General features: G+C 43.2%; 1 long non-coding RNA gene across 1 annotated transcript; it reads left to right on the top strand.

The window, feature by feature from the left end:
• The first annotated feature begins 1,412 nt into the window (after positions 1-1,412).
• LOC126921089 (uncharacterized) lies at positions 1,413-6,128 on the top strand. The gene is made up of 2 exons (XR_007712230.1): positions 1,413-3,382; positions 3,780-6,128. It is a non-coding gene; the product is annotated as an uncharacterized LOC126921089 (long non-coding RNA).
• Positions 6,129-7,162: the final 1,034 nt, after the last annotated feature.

Raw genomic sequence — 7,162 nt, 5'->3', positions numbered from 1 at the left:
CATATATAGTTTCGACAGTTTGTCTCCATGATTATTAGAACTATTTCGTATATTCAACTTTTAGAATTTGTTCCTTCTCTAAGGAAGAATTCCTTTACGTTTTTCCGAGCCTAGAATTCCACAAACTTCTCGATCAGAAGACGACTTATGGACTCTGCGTCACCTATTTTCCTCGCGTTTATCGTAATCTGATGGAAGAACGTTCGTTTCTAGTTTCCGGGAAAGAAGATGCCCGGTCCTGTTCCGCAACGTGGCAAGGGATGGAATCGTCTCGTGATCCAACGGACGATGTATCCGCGTACACGTCCCGGGGTAATTACTATCGGCCGGATAGGAAGAACGCTCGGTGGCCGTGCAAGCCAGGATCCGCGCTGACTTATTATTTCTTAGTGATTTTCTGAATTGCGCCGGCCACGAACGCGAGCAATGTCTTCGTGACGTAAACGAGATAATGGCGAGCTCTGCTCGCATACCCACGATGTAGACATAATGACGACGCCGGCTATGGGATTATAGTTCGGCCAGCAACTCTCAACCGCTCGTTCGACATCGTCTCTTTTAAAAGAACGACGATAGTGGAGTCGCGCTGAACGCGCATGGTCTCGTTTCCCCTTGGGGCAATTTCGCGCGTTTGCCAGAGATACACGAATTCAGATACGCGCCGTCGGCAATTAGTCCGTCTAGCGAGATTACAACTGCGATCAAATTGAATCGGGACCTCGGCAATTATGGCAAATATAATAAGCGCGCTCGCGGCCGCCACGACCGGCCGTAATTACACCAAGAGAACGGGCCACTCCGTTCTTTTGTTATCTCAATTTTCAGTTACGCGCCGCTTCGATTCCGCTACGAACTCCTCTTGTCTGTTGCTGTCTAAACGATTTCGCGGGCCACGGAACTCGTGACCACGGTAAAATGGCGTTAGGTTCTCGTTACGGCAGGGATGCGTTTTCTGATCGACTAACGTTCTGGCGAATAGACCGATTACTACAAATTTTAATAACGAACGCTTTAAAAAATAAAAATTGTTGACACCACGTTTGGTGACTCGTTGCACCCTCGATACGTTCGCGCGAACTCGAGCCTCGAAGTTCGTAAACTAAATATCACGCTTCTTGTACAGAAAACATTCGACCGTTTAAAATAAATAACAAAAATTCTCGCAATTGCCACGTTCTTCGTATACGACCCTTCGATATAACTTCCTTTGTGTACGGTCCAGGAAGCAGTAAACACAGTTCCCCCGAAAGGAAACGTATCTTTAAAAGATCACGAATGCTCGACGATTCCATCGATAAGCCGTGGTCGTTTCGTGAGCAGAGCTAACACGAGACCGTGGAAGCAAAAGGTGGTAACGGGGAGGGTTGGCACCGAAAGACACACGAACTTGGGAAAAAGATAAGTACCTGTCGGGCATAACTTTCCTCTTTGGTCCGCCATTAGAGCAATTTGAACGTCTCTTCGGAGCCGCAGCGGCAAAAAAAGCCGATGAGTCGTTGCGCTAGACTGAAGAATGATCGGAGAGGCGCCGAACCGCTTTCCCCTCTTCCTCTCTGACTTTCAATCTTACACTCTTTCGACTATCTTCCTTCCTCTTGTTCGTCCTGCAGTCACGTATCCTTACTCGTCTCTCACACCTGAAAAACCTTCTACTTCTCTGTCTAGCCAAGAACAAACTCCTTAACTCTATCTCTATTTTCTACCATCTTCTTCATCCCTCGTTGGTCCAGCTCGCTCTTACAGGACTCGTTAGATTCACCCGGGGATTATGTTTCGTGCTATTATAGCTCTCTCCGGCGAGGAACACCCGCGCTTCTTCTCTCCGTTCTCTTCTCGCTTCTGTTCACCGTATTTCTTCTTCCTTTCTCTTCTGGTTGTTTCTCCTCCTTCGATCCCCACTGGTACGCAAGACATCGTCGTTTCTTCTGCCCACGAGGAGGCCCGGCGGCGCTGATTGATAAAATAGTTGGCTCGTCAGTGCTGAGTGCCGAATAATTGGTTTGTCAGTCAAAGGTGATCGCGTGAAAGGATAATGCTTGTCAACGGGAACGGCCGCGACACGCGTAGTGCGCCGCTTTTTCGTCCTCACCACGCCAAAGGTGATCTTCAACCATGGAAAACGTACAGCCAAAAACGATGCCTTGCTCGGTATACCAATTGATCGTTCAAGGTCCTCACTCCTATCGTCGGATACGAGTGATTCACTCTTTCGTCGTCGTGATTCAGTTTTACATACTATGCTGCACGTTTTGCAGAACGTGTAGTCGTTGGTTCGTGTTCTGCATCTTTTAAGAAAATAACGAGGCGGAGTAGACGTTTGTCAAATTGCGCGATGGAACGTGTTCTTTAACTATATTCAACTGTTAATTACGAGCGTGCTACCGATACAGTTTGATCGGGAAAATTCTGCTGGCGGATTTTGTTCGAACTAAAGAAACTTACGCAGCTAACTAGTTTGTTCCTCCAAACTCGAACGTTAATCGTAGCAAAATTAGTATTTTCACGGAGAATAGAGCTGATCAAACTTCTGTGAAACTAATATACGGAATTGTCTGTTCTTCGACGAATTCAGATAGATAAAGTTTCAGCGTATAATCTGTCTTTAACGCGGTGTAGTGGTCGATGACTCATTGGATTCGATAAAAAGAACAGCGACAAATTAAAAGTTGAAGAAGTCAATAAACGAACAGTTCAGAGCTGTATCGACCGACGAAGTAACCGGAGGGTGTACATCATCATTCAGCCAGGTCCGAGCGGCGTCATACTTTCTCACGAAATCATTTTTAACATTCTCGAAGCGGTGACACCGCGTAGAGGAGAAGGGAAAACAGAGAGAGAGAGAGAGAGAGAGAGAGAGAGAGGAAGAGAGAAAAAGAGAGAGGAGAATGGAATGGGGTATCTCGGCGATTTTGAGCAGTACAAACATCAATTTCGGTCCTGGGGGCGTGCAACACGGGACGCAAAAAGAAAATCTCGAAACGGACGTAGATCTCTACGTGGGATCAGGTATATCCTGGAACAGGCCAGCAGCTATCCGTCTCGGTCCCTCTGCAGAATGTTAGAAGATATATTATACTCGAAGAGGGTGGTAACACTTGTTTGATTCAATTCCAGGAACAAGCTCCGAGGCGCCCGTTCAATTTTTCTTCCGCCAAGGGAACTCCCGCTTCTTCTACTTGCGTACGCGTATATATGTATGATGTCTATGCATGTGTGTATACGCGCGTACACATCGCCATCCCCATAGCTCACGACACGGATTCGAGGTCATTACAGAAATGTGATAAGAATATGATGTCCGCTATATAAATCTCTTGGCAATTGATCGACCTTGATTGCAGGGAATAACCATTTTTCTTCGTTGCGTCCGAGGCGCTCCTGGGTGAGTAGTATGGTTTATTGAAGGGTTTCGTTTCGTGTTTGGACTGTTTAATACGTTTACTGTGTAGGATGTGGGTCCAAGTTCGTAGTACTTTTAGATACATATATGTACAATATTGACTTGAATACAGGATTTTTATTAATTCATTAATTCATTTATTAATTCATCGGTTAATTCCTATGTAATTCTTCTTCCGTCGACATACGATTACGACCGAAGTAAAAATCTATTATCGCTTCGATTCAATTAAAGGTTAATTCTTATTTCTAATTAAACGTTGCTTATAATTTCGAGCGGAATTCTTCGTGACCAAATATCGAAAACAATGGGACAAAGCTTTGGAGATAAGCGAGTCCCGCGTTATTGCACTCGAACCGATTGGAGTTTGAATTACCAGGGTCAATAGACGGTCGATGCAACCTGTTGCGATAAAGTTGTTCCGGCGTTCAGATCGAGTCGAACGAGGACGCCAGTTGAACGAGGTCACAAGGAATAAAGTTGTCGAGACACAACCTCAGGAACACGATTCCTTCATATGATCTCCCACGACTCGAGACATCTTGCACGGAAGAAGACCAAGGGGGAAAAAAAGAAGGAAAAAGAAAAAAAGAAGAAAAAGGAACAAAATAAAGAAAAAAAGCAATCCAAATAAAAGAATGAAAAGGAACGGCCATAGAAGCAGATCAATGGGTCAACCTGTCGCAATAAAAATCTCGTGGCTACCTGAGTAAAGCGAAGTAACGGGGTAGGTGGCAGTTTAACCATCGTGTTCAGGATCGTCGGTGGCATAATCAGGATGCTAGAGTAGCGCTACCTGGATGTCGGTGATGGCGGGGGCTGAAAGGAGCGCCATCGAGGAAGGAAGGAAGAGAAGGAACGCGCGTGATGTCCGCAAGAAAGCGAGGTAAAAGGTGTCGCGGTGGGCCTGCTGCATGCGGGCACGCGTTAGAATCCGATTGTGTCCCGGAAGGGAAGAAGAAGAAGAAGAAGAAGAAGAAGAAGGGCAGGAAAAAAAAGGAGGCAAGTGGAAGAACTGCGGCCTCGGAGACGGAGACGGAAAAAAGGGCAGTGGGTAGGAAAGGAGAAGAAAACGGAACGGGTGGCCGGCCAAACGAACCCTTCCTCCCAACTCGACCAGCCCCGCTGGACTTTAATTCCTGCTATTATTGAAATACGTGGCCGCCACGTGCCACGGGGCGACTGCTCTTTCCTTCCTACCGTTTCAGCCCACAGCGTCAAGGGAGAGTTCTGCACGCGAAAATCGGAACGCGCACACACGGTTGGAATGTGACTTGCCGCTCGAGGTATACGTATACCTGAGACCCCCTGGATGCTCTTCCTCGAGGATAAACTTTCTTCGTTGCTACTCGTCTTACCGGATACTGTCTTATAGGCGCCATTGAATTACATGTAAATGTTTTCGTGTGTAGTTGTAAATATATAGATACAGACTTACGAAATATAATATATTTTACGAATATATTATACGAAACATTTTGAAATTTCTGATTTTGAAAATAACTTTTATCAAATAAATTAAAGTCTATGGTATTCTAAACATTCTGAGCGTTCGATATCACGCGTATAATTATTATTATGAAATCCGTTAAAATTATGTAATAACCGAGTGAAACGGTTGCACGGTTGATAGCGTTCCTGTTGCAATTCATTTTTGTGTCATTGACGCAATAAATTTCTATAGTGGACGGTTCTAATGTATGTTACTATATTAGTTGATTTTTATACTGACCTATAAAACTTGTATAATACAGGTAATTGGAGCTTGATGGTATTTTAAACAGTCTCAGTGTTTGATATTAAGTACAATTATGACCGTGAAATCAGCTGAAATTATGTAATTATTGTGTTAAACCGTTGCAACGTTGATACAAAAAACAGGGCAAGTAGAAGAAAACACAGTAAAGTAGAATGTAATTGCACAGCTCTGCCGGAACTCGACAAGATAATCCAGTTGGTAAACGGCCGAGGTGCATTAAAGTTTCAACCGCGCTTTCGGCCTATCCGTCGATAACGATAATGACAAACATTATCACGGAAGTTTATCAATGCAAACACGCGTCGCCGCAAACACTAGATTAGATTCCCTTCACAAGCAAATTTAACTTTCCTAGTGATAAAAAAAAAAGGGAGAGAAACAAGTCGAGAAAAAAAAGGGAAAGGGGGAGGAAAGAAAAAAGAAAATACGATAAAAAAATCCAGATAATCACTCGTTCAGCGAGCACAAAAAATTCTATCGTCACGACGAACCTGCTGATTACTTTAATCACCGAGAGAAAAAATGTTCTAAATGCTTTACAGTATGTACGATATAATCGCAATTTATAGTGTGATCGCACACACGATCGTTTGCTTGGTTGTGTGCGCCCATTTAGCGAGTGCAACTGCAGATCACTGATAAACACGAACCTGCCATAGCTCGGTGTCATAATATTACAGTCATTATGGTAACAACGTTTTCCTCGCAGCATCGTATGCCCGGATACTTATGCATCGTGATCTGCCATCTCGTCTGGTATATAAACGGTCGTGAAGATCATTGTGCAAGCCAGACAACAGATTTGCACTGTAACGTTAACTCGCGGCAATCGATAGTTCCTTAATGCCGGTGTCGTACTTACGATGTGTCATTCACGAATAACCACGTTTGTTGTTATTAATCAACATTTAACGCTGCTCTTTGAGTAAATAAAAAAGAATAGATTTTTTTACAATTAATTTAATTTAATACATGATGTAGATTTATTATTCACATCGTTAACCATTTCCTATCTTTCATTCGCCACTTGTTAGATGGATTATGAACGATCAATAAAAATGCAACATCATTATTACTATTATTATCTAACGTTCTTTAGATTCTCACGTTTGTCATCGTAAATATCACAACGAAGGATTCATTAACGGAATTCATTACACCTGTTAAGTATCGCGCCATTGTCTTGCCTAGCTGGCTCGTGAATAATACACCGATGACGCCATAAACGACAGTTTATGATGTATCAGTTAATAGTCTTCTCCTAGAAGGGCACTTAGCCAGGGTACTTGTAGTCGAGTGGCCGGCGCCCATATATTTTATTCATGAATCACGAGGAACACCCCACGATTAGGCAGGATACTCGTGAAATCGGTTCCTCCTTGTAATCCGTAACGACGTGTTTATGCCGTCGTCGTAGGCGAAACTTTCGCACGATTTCTCAGGAAAGATCTCCTCCTGTCTTTCTTCTTCCATCTTGTCTCCTCCTTGCCCCTCTCTTTCTCTTTCTTTCATCGATTTTTCGCCTTTTTTTTCGCGAACCTCGATCCACGATGGACGATAAGGTTGAATTTACAACAAGGATATCAAGACTCATCCTCGCGAGCAGTATTTTTTGAGACGTTACCCCATCGGCTCATTCCTACCACGAGAATTTTTATATTCGCCATAAAATTGAACTCGTTCGTTGGTTAAAGTAATTCTACAATTATAGGTCTGCCTTAATAGTCAACAATTTTGTAAATAATTTGTACACCGTCCTCGACTTTCGTGTGTCAGAATTATAACGATATTATATTGTTACAGCAAGATCATTTTGCACGATAATTTACTAATTAACGATATCAACGATGACGTTAAATAAGATTTAAATAAAACGTTATTAACTTCTTGTGAAAACTGTTCCTCATTTCTCGACTGCTTCTGAAATTTATAATAATAATCGCTGTAGCATCTGTCCGTTTACATGAAAAATCAAGAAACTTCTAATCAAAGGTTGCAGTTCC

This window comes from Bombus affinis, chromosome 10 (genome assembly GCF_024516045.1).
Source record: "Bombus affinis isolate iyBomAffi1 chromosome 10, iyBomAffi1.2, whole genome shotgun sequence".
NCBI classification, from domain to species: domain Eukaryota; kingdom Metazoa; phylum Arthropoda; class Insecta; order Hymenoptera; family Apidae; genus Bombus; species Bombus affinis.
Note: the sequence above shows the minus strand (reverse complement) of the source record. Positions and strands in the feature narration are given on the sequence as shown.